Consider the following 14,383-nt stretch of genomic DNA (forward strand, 5'->3'; position numbering starts at 1 on the left):
GGTGTAACGGTAACTTCTTTCATTATGCAAAGCTACGATTTGTAATCTATCATGTCCAGTAAGTCTTCTGAAAGTTACAGTGGTTGTTCCTACCAACTCAGCTTCAGTAGGTAAGGAAGCCCATAATATCCCAAAAATATATAACAACGCTTACTGTTCCTCTAACTACTTTGGTAAGTACAGTGGATGATGTAACACTACTTGACGTAATGGCAAAAGCTATTATCACAAGTGTACACTTGAAGCTATGGTCTCCGAAGTAGTGTTGCTGATCTGGAATATCTCAAAACTAGCTTGAAATGACTCATGATATGCCAGGAGGTTTACAGATTACAGTTCAAAGTTTATTGTGAGAATAACTACTGTTACTAACAAGAGCTAAGCTTCATAATAATATATAGTAGACTTCAGGTTGGTCCAGTCACCGCGATTGATTATGAAACTTTACTCAGTATGTCAGATTTAGCTGATGTTCCGAAATTAGACCTGAAATTCTAAATTCAAAGATAGGAACATTCCCATAGTGTCTCCAAATGACATTTGAGATTTCAAGAGCATAACGGATCTCAAGAGATAATGCAATGCTATTATTTATGGTGAAAACACATAATTTTTTTCTTGTAGATTTGAAGAACTTCATTATAGAACAGTTTGGACGAACCTGAATGTCCCAAAGGTTTATAATGAAAAAGCAGATTGGTCCAGTAGTCACGGAATAATATTCAGTGGTACTCCGTATAACAGATTAGGCTGTTGTTACAAGTGTAGACCTGAAGTCCTGAACTCCAAGGTAGTTTGGCTGACCTGGAATATCCCTGTAGTGTCTTCAAATGACATTTGAGATTTCAAGAGCTTCGTGGATCCCAGATATTCTTGTAGATTTGAAAGACTTCATTATAGATCAGTTTGGACAACCCTGAATGCCCCAAAAGTTTATAATAAAAAAAGTAGACTTCAGATTGCTCCAGTAACTGCGGTTGATTATGCAGCGTTACTCAGTATAACAGATATTGATGCTGTTACGAATGTAGACCTGAAGTCCTGAACTCCAAGGTAGTTTGGCTGACCTGGAATATCCCTGTAGTGCCTATAAATGACCTTTGAGATTTCAAGAGCTTCGCGGAACCCAGCAGGTTATGCAATACTATTATTTATGGCAAAACACATAATGTTATTCTTGTAGATTTGCAGGACTTTATTATAGAACAGTTTGGACGACCCTGAATGTCCCAAAGGTTTATAATAAGCTAGTAGACTCCAGATTGCTCCAGTAACTCCGGTTGATTAAGTATGCAACGTTACTCAGTATAACAGATATGGCTACTGTTACGAGTGTAGACCTGAAGTTCTGAACTCCAAGTAGTTTGGCTGCCCTGGAATATCCATTTAGTATCTATAAATGGCATTGAAGATGTCATGAGCTTCACGGATCCCAGTAGGTTATGCACTGCTATTATTTGTGGTGAAAGTACATAAAATTATTCTTGTAGATTTGATGGACTTCACTATAGGACAGTTTGGAACATCTAGAACATCCTAGACTATGAAACACCTTTTGATGCTCTTAACGATGACTAAATGATTACATATAAACGTAACCCACATCCAAGTTAAGCTTTCATAACAATTAGTATGCCAATTATTTCGTTTTTTTTTCCAAATTTCATGGTGTTCAGGATGTTCTGGGTTACCAATGAAGACCCAAATACAAATATTCCTAATAGAGGACTTAATTTGCACAAACCTTGCCGAAGACAGTATTCTGTTTTATCGAATGGGTAAATTTATACAGCCGTTTCTATGTTGGGGTCATATATGAGGGGCCCTCAAAGGGGCAAATTAGGCTTAATGTAACATTAATGAAAATCCTCAAACGTCATCATAATGCAAATTTCAAAATGTATTGCAGTAGAAACAGGCAGAATATGCATGAATACATGATTTCGTGATAAATTTAATTTACCATAGGAGTTGTCAGGCTGAGATGGGTGATAAACAATGTGATACATTTTTTATTAAAATAACTTCAAATATTTCTTACCCTGGCAACGCCTATGGTAAATTAAATTTGATACGAAATCATGTATTCATGCATATTCTGTTTGTTCCTACTGCAATACATTTTGAAATTTGCATTTTGATAACGTTTGAGCATTTTCAATAATGTTATATTTAGCCTAATTTGCCCCTTTGAGGGCCTCTCCTGACTACACCACTGGCCCATCACCCGAAAGGCTTTGGATTTATTCATATTTCCACATGTAAAAAGCAACAAAAATAGTCCGGTTGAAATCCCCGGGGGACACCATCGTAACCTTCCCTTGTTAGGATCTTTTTTCCTGAGAGTCCTTCAGGGATACCTCCAGAATCCCGTGAAGGGCCTCTCGGGGAATTCTTGCTGAAATTCCGTTAAGCATTAGAATATTATCAGGGTTCCTTCATTGATTCCTTCAGTAACTCCTCCCAGGAGTCCTTTATTGAGTTCTCCCGGGATTTCTTTGATCACTTCATTGATTTATCCCTGGATTCCTTTCGGATTCCAGATTGATTTGGAATCGAGCTCACACTCCGAGGCTTACGAAACGCTTAGGCGACTGACGCCGCTAACCGCATGGCCACGAAGTCCACTTTTCTTACATTCCCACTCCCCTGATTCCTTCGTTGCTATTTTCTTTTTTTTAAGAGAATCTTTCCATTTTCTCCGGGAATCCTTTCGGGTATTCTTCAGGGATTTCTCTCTGGATTCTTTCCTAGATTTCTACTTGGGCTCTTTTAGTAATTCCTTCCGAGATTCTTTCAGGGATTTCACCTGTATTCTTTCAAAGGACTCCTCTTGAGTTTCTTTCAGGGATTAGTCAGGGATTTGGAATGTTCCTAAGATTCTTTCAGGGAGTTGTGCTAGAATTCCTCTTGGATATTTTTTCAGGATTTTTATCGAGTAATCGTCGTGCGGTTCCTTGGAATTTTTTCCGGGATTCCTTCAGCGAATTCTTCCGAAATTCGTTGATTCGTTGAGGAATTCCTTCTGTCATCTCTTTCGATATTACCATTTCAGGGGATTATAATGGCGATCCAGGAATGTTCCAGGAGGCTGCAGTGCAGGGGCGTTCTAGGGGGTTCTACAGGGTTTCTTGGGTATTCTCGGGAGTTTCAGAGGACAGCTCGCAGGTGCGTTAATAAGTTTTCCAGTGGTTCCAGTCGGTTTCATGGAGGTTCAAGAACATTCCAGGTGGTTTCAAGGGATTTCAGGGGCGTTTCAATAAGCTTCAGGGGATTCCAGGTGGTTTTAGGAGCGTTCCATGAGGTTTCAGGGACGTTGCAAGGTGTTCCAGCGGGTTTCAAGGGGTTACATAAGTGCGTTTCAGGGATGTCAGAATCGTTCCAGTGAGTGAGTTTCAGTGGCGTGCCATGGGGTTTCAGGGACATTCCAAGGTGTTCCAAAGATTTAATGTGGGTTTCAGGAGTCATTTCAGGGTTTCAAGGGGTCTCAAGGGTCTTGTACAGAATTTACGAACACTTTAAGCAGAATACCCTCTTCGAATGAGTGTAATCAGTTTTGTACCATTTAATTGCGCCCTATTTTGCTCTATTTGACAGATTCGCGTATTTCGACTACCACTTGTAATCTTCCTCAGTGTCAGTTAGCCACTGTGCATAACTGACACGAAGGAAGATTTCAAGTGGTAGTCAAAATACACCTATCTGTCAAGGGATAAGCAAAATAGGGCGGAATTAAAAGGTACAAAACTGATTACACTCATCCCAAGGGTGTTAGAGGTGTTTTTTGGAGCATTTCATGGGGTTTCAGAGTACTCCAGTGGGTTTCAAGGGGTTTCAGGGGGTGTTACGGGGGGTTTGAGAGGCATTTCGTAGTGATGCAGGGACGTTTCGAGGTGTTACAGTGAGTTTCAGGGCGTTGCAGAAGCGTTCCAGTGAGTTTTAGACGTGTTTAAGGGGGTCCCATGAGCTTTCAGGGGCGTTTCAGGGTGTTCCAGCGGTTTTCAGGGGGTATCAGGAGCGTTTGAGAGTTATTCCAGGGTTTCAAGGGGTCCCAGGGGCGTTAGAGATGGTTCTACGAACGTTCCATTGGGTTTCAGAGTGTTTCAGTTAGATTCAAGGGTTTCAGGGGATTCCTGGGGATCAGAGAGCTTCAAGGGATTCATTCCATGAGACATAAGGGTACTTCCTAGATGATTCAGTGGGTTTCAGGAACGTTTCAGGCATCTTCATGGAGTTTCAATGGTGTTCTAGGAGATATATGTCCTGACATACCGGAAACCCTACCCGAGCAGAAGAAAATAACAAGTGAATAACATACCAAGGTATTTATCTTAAATACTACCATACCTTGATATGCCCTCTATTAGGTGGTAATAAGAGGTTAAATATCAAAATCGAATACCAAAGTTTAGTATAAATAACACCTAGAAAATAACAAGTCTTATTATTTCAATAATGAATGCATACCTAAAATTTCAAGTGCTGTATTTGTTATCTCAAAGTAATTGAATAACAAACTAATAACATTTCTTGTTATTAAATGTTTTATTTATTCGATGACTTCATGATGTAATACCAAATCTTGTTCTTCGGTTATTTTCTGTTCTAAACCAACAAATACCACATCAATACCAAACTCTCCTCAAATACCTTTAACAGTTATTGTGATGTTCTCATAAAATTTCATAGAATAACGCAGCAATATCAATTTTAGGTATTACACACTTAAAACATATTCTCGAGCTCGGCAACAAAAAATGCCAAGTACGAACGGCAACTCAAAGAATTGCTGATTTTCCAGCAATCGAAAATACTTTTGCTGAGATTCGTTAAAAATATTTACCGAAATTCCGGAAAATAACAACTGTATACCGAACTTCGACAAAATAATTTACTGAACTGTTCGGCTAACAATAAATTTGCCGAAATCAGCAATGCCTCTGACGAGATTTCGGTAAAGGCGCTTCATTTTGCTGACATTCAGCAACGCAGCTGTCACTTTTTTAGCCGCTTCATTCCTTTCAGCATCACCATTTTCTTCCGAGTGTCCGAAGTCCAAGTGCAAAATTTGTATTACTTTTTGTGATAGGCTGCAAACAAATCCTAAATTCAGAAGACGGTAAGCAAATATTCGGTGCTTCAAAAAGCCTTTTGTGGGATGATATATTGGTTGCGAGTATTTAACTTTTGCTTTTTTTCTCTTTTTATGTTGTAGACGCCTCGATGGACGTACATTTTGCCATGAAGTTAATGTTGATTTTTTCGACCAGCTGAAGCGGCTTACAAACCATCCAAAACCGTATTATTTATTTGTTACCATTTGTTTTAACACGAAATACATGAATAAAACAAAACAGAATAGATTGGATGATTTATTTATGGATATAACTACCAATAATCTGGGTGGATCTCGACAAAATTGCTGATAGCTCGGCAATTCATTACATGCTCAAATTTGCTGATTATTCGGAAATTAATGTTTTGTTTTGATTATTTTTGCCGAGCTGACAGCAAAATTTTTGACGTTATGTCAAATTTTGGATTGCCGAAACGCTCAGCAATATGAACTTTAGCCGAGATTATTGCTGAGCGTTCGGCTGTGCAAATCTCGGCAATTATTTTGCTGAGCTTCGGCAGAAAAATCTAAGTGTGAGATCACATGTTGCTCTTCGCATGGTATTTGTAAGGAATTTTCTTCTGCTCGGGTAAAAACCACCTCGAAGCCCTCTAAATTCCCTCTGAATCTACTGGAAAACCCTTCGGAGCCCTCCTAAAACCCCTGCTATTCATCCTCTGGAACATGCCTGAACCCCCTTTAGAAGCCCAAAGGAACCCCCGGAACACTCAAACTTCTCGGAAACCCTTCTGAAACTCCCTTGAAACTTGAAAATAAAAATATTAAACTTTTTTAGCAGATAATTTGGAATATCAACTGCCGAAATGAACCGTTCAACAATTAACAAGAATAGATCAACATTAGGATGGGTCAGCTCAAAGATACGTTCATTTTTTGTATCTGATAGATCTTGATATTATAAGAAATTCATGAATCTCTGAATCATCCTTAGACAGAATTGATTAATTCATTAGGAAATCATCGAAGAATTTTAAGGTATTGATTGGAAAATTCTTGGGGTAAAAATTCCTGTATTTTTAACCTGAATGAATTTTACGCGGTATGTAGTACGTTCTCTGGAATAGCTGGAGAAATTTCAATAAACATGTAGACATTTATTCAGAGCTATAGCTCATGGAAAAAGTGTTACCAAAAGACAACATCGAATGTCAAAACGTCGAAAGGGTCAAAACGTTGATATGACAAACCGTCGAAAACAAGTAATATAGGCAAATATTGAGTTCTATGGTTGGATGACAAAACATCGAAAGATAAAACGTCGAAAGAACAAAATGTCGAAAAGTGAAAGAATGGATTTCTGTAAATATTTTTCGACGTTATGTGCTTTTGACGTTTTGGCTTCCGACGTTTTGTCACCTAATCAATTATTTCAACTTTCCATACAAGACTGGCGATTTGAAATCGAGTTTTTCCTTAAAATAATAAGATTGAATAATTGTTCCTTGTTCACGCCTATTTTGGGCATATCCTGAATTCAATTTCCGGCACATCTTCTACGTGATACTATGGTACAGAGGATGGCCAAGAATTATGATTTGATTTATGTATTTATTCGAAAAGTCGGTCAAATTCTTCTTCGCAATGGAAATCAAATCATGTAAAAAAATTAAGATTGAGCAGGAATCTTTCAAATTGAGATGGATGTAGTTCCAGAATATCGACCAAAATATTTTAATTATTTTTTTCCCTCCAGGTCATAGTACGCCATCACAGTGCAACAAAAAAACCTTTCTCTGTGCTTGTGGAATATGATGTTTCATATGTAGAAAATCCACGCACACATTTGCTTGCATCCTCCCTAGGCGAAAACAACTGTGAACAAACGCTTTACCGTCAGGAAAAAGCGATTGATTAGATGAATTGGACCACTTTTATTGCATTATGCAGCAGTGAAATCCAACTTTGAAGAGTCATAGAGCTGTTGTGGGGTGTGAATTGAAGGTCGGTTCAGCAAGTGAATCTGGCGAAGTGAAAATTGAACGGCGATGAAGAACAATTCGGCTAGCTACTGCAGCTGGTGCGGTTGCCTTCGTCATACGCAAATCGAGAAAAATTGTCAACTCGTAAGTGAAGTGAATTTGAAACGTGAAATGTAGTGTAATTCTTCAATTTCCATTCCTAAAGAGGCTGGTTATCGATAGCCTATATCTTCTTGCTGCGATCTAATAAGGCTTTGGTCATTTTCATTATGATGTGACGGGAATTAGCGCATATGGCGAAGATGATGTGAATCTTTCAAAGCAGGTAGTGGATTTTCTGGACCGTCGTAATTCCCTCTGTAACGAAATCTCAAGCGTCATTAGTGCCATATCAAATTGTTTTCAAATGTGCAAAAACACTTCAAGTGCGCTAATTATCCTCTACATCTAGTTTCCAAAATAAACACATATCTTAGGATGGAGGTTTGAAGTAAACATGCATACGAAAAAGACGTACCTATTCTTTCAGAAACATTCCACTTCCTCCTCACAGCAAACAAACACGAAGTCCAATTATTCTATATTTAAGTTCTGCAAACAAATTATCAACGCTCTCTTTTCGGTGGCTACACGCTTCATTCGCATATTTATGCTTGCATGATCCCCACATTGCCATTGCGCTTCTTTATGTTTACTTTGGCAAGTATATTTATGGAAATGTCTTTCTCTCTGCCTAGTAGCCTCTTGTATGCCTTCTTCCCACACTCGACCACGCACATGCGTTCTGTTTTTATGTGCACACTTCCCCGGTCGTGTCTCGTGTCTAGAAGAGAGCTGCACAGCCAGTCAGTGGTAGACGTATAAGTAGCTAGAGCCAGAGCCAGAGCTCGTTGTCGTCCATTCATGTGCGCTGAACTGGAAAACGAATGTTATTGCCAAAAAGCGAAAACTTTTTTCCTCCTATTTCCCTAATTCCGTGAACGCAAGTCGAGTGTGTGCCGCTTATTGACAAGAGACTACTGACTGCCAACCACCCCTCCGCCCAATTCCAACTTCAACTCGAATATTAAAACTTTCGTTTGGGACAAGTGCCGTCCCCAAGCCACCAAGATCGAGGCAGGCACAGCGACCAAGCGACGTTAATTCAAAGTCAATTTCGTCCCATCGTCGGTCGTGGGTCGTCGGAATAAGAAATAGGAAGGGAAGGAAAAGCTTAGCTCTCAATCTTTGGACGGTCCGGATGGCGTCCGTTGTCGACGGACGGCTGCCGGCAGTCAACATATTTTTAAGGGAAGTTGAATGGTTTTCAAGTTTGTATGAACATAATAGTGGGAGATCTTTCATACTATTTGGTATGCAGTTCAATCCCACTGGAGGAATTCCTGAAGGAATCCCTGAAGACATTTTTGGAGGAATTGCATGAGGAATTCTTGGAGGAATTTCTGGAAGAATCCCTGGAGAAATCCCTGTTGGAATGCCTGGAGGAATTCCTGGAGGAATCCCTGGAGGATTTCCTTGAAAAATTCTTGGAAGATTTCCTGAAAGAATCCCTGGAGGATTTCCTGGAGGAATTCCTAGAGGAATTACTGGAGGATTACCTGAAGAAATTCTTGGAGAAATCCCTGGAGGAAATCCTGGAGAAATTCCTGGAGGAATCCCTAGAGGAATTCCTGAAGGAATCCCTGAAGGATTTCTTGGAGGAATCCATGGAGGAATTCCTGAAGGAATCTCTGGAGGAATTCCTGAAGGAATTCCTGGAGGAATCTCTGAAGGAATTCCTGGCGAATTCCCTGGAGGATTTCATGGAGGAATTACTGCAGTAATCCCTGCAGGAATTCCTGGAGGAATCCCTGGAGCAATCTTTGGAGGATTCCTTGAAAGAACTCCTGGAGGATTCGTTGGAGGAATCTATGGAGGAATTCCTGAAAAAACTCCTGCAGGATTCCCTGAAGGAATTCTTGAAGGAATCGAATCCTTGAAGGAAATGCTGGAGGAATACCTGGAGGAATCCCTAGAAAAATCCCTTGAGCAATTCCTGAAGCAATCCCTGGAGGATTTCTTGGAGGAATCCCTGGAGGAATTCCTGAAGGCATTCCTGGAGGAATCCCTGAAGAAATACCTGGACGAATTCCAAAAGGGTTTTCTGGAGGTATTCCTGAAGGACTACCTGGAGGAATTCCTGGAGGAATACCTGGAGAAATTCCTGAAGGGATCCCTGGAGGAATCCCTAGAAGAATTCCTGGAGGAATTACTGGAGGATTCCCTGAAGCAATTCTTGGAGGAATCCCTGGAGGAAATCCTGGAGGAATTCCTGGAGGAATCCCTTGAGGAATTTCTGAAGAAACCCCTGGAGGAATTCCTGAAGGAATCCCTGGAGGAATTCCTGAAAGAATTCCTGGAGGAATCCATTAAGGAATTCCTGGAGGAATCCATGATGGAATTCCTGGAGAAATTCTTGAAGTAAATACTGGGGGAATTCTAAGAGAATCCCTAGAGTAATCCCTTGAGGAATTCCTGAAGGAATCCCTGGAAGATTTCTTGGAGGAATCCCTGGAGGAATTCCTGGAGGAACCCCTGAAGGATTCCTTGGAGGAGTCCCTGGAGGAATTCCTGAAGAAATTCCTGGAGGATTCCCTGAAGGAATTCTTGGAGGAATTCCTGAAAGAATTCCTGGAGGAATCCCTAAAGGAATACCTGGACGAAGTCCAAAAGGGTTCTCTGGAGGAATTCCTGAAGGGATCCCCGAAGGAATCCCTAGAGGAATTCCTGGAGGAATCCCTGGAGGAATTCCTGAAGGAATCCCTAGAGGAATTCCTGGAGGAATCCCTGGGAGAATTCCTGGAGGAATCCCTGGGAGAATTCCTGGAGGAATCCCTGGAAGTATTCCTGTAGGAATCCCTGGAGGAATTCCTGTAGGAATCCCTGGAGGAATTCCTGTAGGAATCCCTGGAGGAATTCCTGTAGGAATCCCTGGAGGAATTGCTGTAGGAATCCCTGGAGGAATTCCTGTAGGAATCCCTGGAGGAATTCCTGTAGGAATTCCTGGAGGAATTCCTGGAGGAATTCCTGGAGGAATTCCTGGAGGAATTCCTGGAGGAATTCCTGGAGGAATTCCTGGAGGAATTCCTGTAGGAATTCCTGGAGGAATTCCTGTAGGAATTCCTGGAGGAATTCCTGTAGGAATTCCTGGAGGAATTCCTGTAGGAATTCCTGGAGGAATTCCTGTAGGAATTCCTGGAGGAATTCCTGTAGGAATTCCTGGAGGAATTCCTGTAGGAATTCCTGGAGGAATTCCTGTAGGAATTCCTGGAGGAATTCCTGTAGGAATCCCTGGAGGAATTCCTGTATGAATCCTTGGAGGTATTCCTGTAGGAATCCCTGGAGGAATCACTGGAGGAATCTCCGAAGGAATTCCTGGAGGAATCTCCGAAGGAATTCCTGGAGGAATCTCCGAAGGAATTCCTGGAGGAATCTCCGAAGGAATTCCTGGAGGAATCACCGAAGGAATTCCTGGAGGAATCACCGAAGGAATTCCTGGAGGAATCACCGAAGGAATTCCTGGAGGAATCACCGAAGGAATTCCTGGAGGAATCTCCGAAGGAATTCCTGGAGGAATCTCCGAAGGAATTCCTGGAGGAATCTCCGAAGGAATTCCTGGAGGAATCTCCGAAGGAATTCCTGGAGGAATCTCCGAAGGAATTCCTGGAGGAATCTCCAAAGGAATTCCTGGAGGAATCTCCGAAGGAATTCCTGGAGGAATCTCCGAAGGAATTCCTGGAGGAATCTCCGAAGGAATTCCTGGAGGAATCTCCGAAGGAATTCCTGGAGGAATCTCCGAAGGAATTCCTGGAGGAATCTCCGAAGGAATTCCTGGAGGAATCTCCGAAGGAATTCCTGGAGGAATCTCCGAAGGAATTCTTGGAGGAATCTCCGAAGGAATTCCTGGAGGAATCTCCGAAGGAATTCCTGGAGGAATCTCCGAAGGAATTCCTGGAGGAATCTCCGAAGGAATTCCTGGAGGAATCTCCAAAGGAATTCCTGGAGGAATCTCCGAAGGAATTCTTGGAGGAATCTCCGAAGGAATACCTGGAGGAATCTCCGAAGGAATTCCTGGAGGAATCACCGAAGGAATTCCTGGAGGAATCTCCGAAGGAATTCCTGGAGGAATCTCCGAAGGAATTCCTGGAGGAATCTCCGAAGGAATTCCTGGAGGAATCTCCGAAGGAATTCCTGGAGGAATCTCCGAAGGAATTCCTGGAGGAATCTCCGAAGGAATTCCTGGAGGAATCTCCGAAGGAATTCCTGGAGGAATCTCCGAAGGAATTCCTGGAGGAATCTCCGAAGGAATTCCTGGAGGAATCTCCGAAGGAATACCTGGAGGAATCTCCGAAGGAATACCTGGAGGAATCTCCGAAGGAATTCCTGGAGGAATCTCCGAAGGAATTCCTGGAGGAGATCCTGGAAGAATCCCTGGATGAATTTTTGGAGGAATCCATGGAGGAATCCCTAGAGGAATTTCTGGAAGAATCCTTGGAGGGATTCCTGGAGGAATTCCTGGAAGAAATCCTGGAGAAGTTCCTTGAAGAAATTCTGGAGGAATCCCTGAAAAAAATCCTGGAGGAATCCCTGGAAGAATTGCTGGATGAATTGCTGGAAGAATTGCTGGAGGAATCCCTGGAGAAATTCCTGGAAAAATTCTGGAGGCATTCTGCAGGAATCTCAGGAGGATTTCTGGGGGAATCCTTGGAGGAATCCCTGGAGGAATTACTGGAGGAATCCCTGGAGGATTTTCCTACAGGAATCCTTGAATTCCTGGAGTAATCCCTGGAGAAATTTCTGAAGGAATTACTGGAGAAATCCCTGATCGAATCTCTGGAACAGTTCCTGGAAAATACTTGGAAGAATTCCTGGAGGAATTTTAAGAATTTGAATCTCGTTGGTGAGCTCGTTCCATGTTATTCGATATTCTTGCTTTCGATACTTCTTTTGGAATGTTTTACGTTTTAAATATTACAAACAAATGTCGCATTTTATGTGACTACACTCTTTGCTCACAAACCGCATTCTGTAGTATTTATTGTGACCATATCTTTGCGAATAGCAGTATAGTCACTATAGTAGTCAACAATCACCCATACCGGCCTGCACTCAGAGAAAACATAACATCTTAAGTGAAAAACAACCAAAGAAAGAGACACACAAACACTTAATCCCCACATCCCCACTTCCTGAGCTCCTCCGCCACCCATAGCCGAGCGAACCGAGAGAGAGCCCCAGCTCCGTCGTAGAAAACGCAAACAATAATTGTGCAATTTTCCAACTTCCAGCTAATCCATCTAAATGCCTCCACCCTCTTAAGGCGATCCGACTCTTCGACTTCCACCCACCATACCTTTTAGGGGCCGCTGGCGGGTAGAGGATGCAAAGAGCCCAGCTAGGCCATGTCATCGAGCATCGATTGGTGCTGCTTCTGCTGCTGCTGACCAAAAGGTAAGTTGTTTTTCAACATCTTATACAGTTTCAATTTGCTCGGTACCCATTAGCTCCTCCACCGTACCGCGCCGCTCCGCTTACGGGGTTTCTTTCACCGAACTGATTGTCCGGTCATCGGACACTGATCGGTCACTGATGAAAATGTGATTTATTTTCTATATTTTTTTCTATATAATCTATCGAAAGCGAAATGGACTAAGACTTATCCTAAGACTGAAACTTCAAAATATTGAATTACAAATCGCAGTATCTACACAAGTTAGTGTACTTTCTTTCTAACGATACTTCTCTACACCCTGAAGAAGACAAACATCAAGTCTCGAAACGTTGGGAAATATTAGGCGTATTTAGCATTACTAAGACTGCGTAACTGGAAACCAATTAGTCGATCAATTCTCAATAAACAAAAATAAAAAAAATAAAAATACACATTTTAAATATGAATGTTTAGAAAGTTTGAAATTTTTTTTAATTTTTCATGTCTCATTTGTTATTATTTTTGGAGAAACTTTCGTCTTACAAATAATATGTGTTGTTATTTGGTGAAAACCTCAAAAACTCATCTAAAACTAATATAAGAATTCTATAATTTTTAATATTTTTTTTTTCTTCACTCTGATATTTCCAAAGTTCCATAATTTTAAACTTTTTCATTTTTATTCTTTTCTAAGGGTTTCGGGACACTGTTATCTTGCGGAGCAAATGGTTTTGAAAATCTGAAACCATTCTAATATTTTTAAAATTATAATTTTTGAATTTTATATAATTTTTGGATTTAATATTTTTTATTTTTTTTTGTTCTTAAAACACAAACAAATTACAAAAGTTTTCAAAATTCTGAAACTTGTAGAATCTTTAATTTTGCAAATAATATGTTCTGTCATACGATTCGGTTTTCTAGTTCATTACCAGACTGTTTCTCGAAAAAATTTCTAATATTTTTTTCAATTTTTTATTTATTTTAATAAATTTTCATGTTTGATCGCTTTCTGTGAAATTTATCACGAGAGTTAATTTTTTATGTACAGAAATATTCAAAATTCTTCTTCTTCTTCTTCTTCTTTATGGCTCGACGTCCCCACTGGGACTTGGCCTGCCTTGCTTCAACTTAGTGTTCTTTGAGCACTTCCACAGTTATTAATTGAAGGGCTTTCTTTGCCTGCCATTGCATGAATCTGTAGATTGTGAGGCAAGTACAATGATACATTATGCCCAGGGAGCCGAGAAAATTTTCTCGACCGGAACGGGAATCGAACCCGCCGTCTCCGGATTGGCGATCCATAGCCTTAACCACTAGGCTAACTGGAGACAAAATTGTAAATTTTGAAAGCAAAAAGAAACTAGCATTGCATGAACCCAGAAGTAAATTTATTTATTCATATTTTTTATCTGTGTCTATTTTAAATCGACTTTATACGCGTGCCCTATCCCTAGCTCCCCATCCACTCAAGACAGACCAGGGAGAGACTCAACGATTCGTTTCTTTCTTTTTCTTGGACCTTTTTGCGGGCCACTTCACTAGCGAGCGGTATGCACTTCGGAGTCCCTCGCCCTCGCCCTAAAGCCCTAAACCTTGCTCTGTAGGTTTGAGGTCTGTCGCTTTGCTTTTATTTCTTCGGTTTCGCTGAGTACGTGTGATTTGAATTAAAGTAGATTGCTCCGTTGAGAGAGATGACTCAATTTTGGGAATTTACTTTATTTGAAGTTTGTGAAAGCGTCAGCAGGGAAATGAACAGCATGTGATTCTTGAAAGTATCAAGGAAGGAAATTTCTCCATACTCTCTTCTTGAAAGTATCAAGGGAGGAGATTTCGCCATACTCTCTAGTCTACATT

This window comes from Aedes albopictus, chromosome 3 (genome assembly GCF_035046485.1).
Source record: "Aedes albopictus strain Foshan chromosome 3, AalbF5, whole genome shotgun sequence".
Taxonomy (NCBI): Eukaryota; Metazoa; Arthropoda; class Insecta; order Diptera; family Culicidae; genus Aedes; species Aedes albopictus.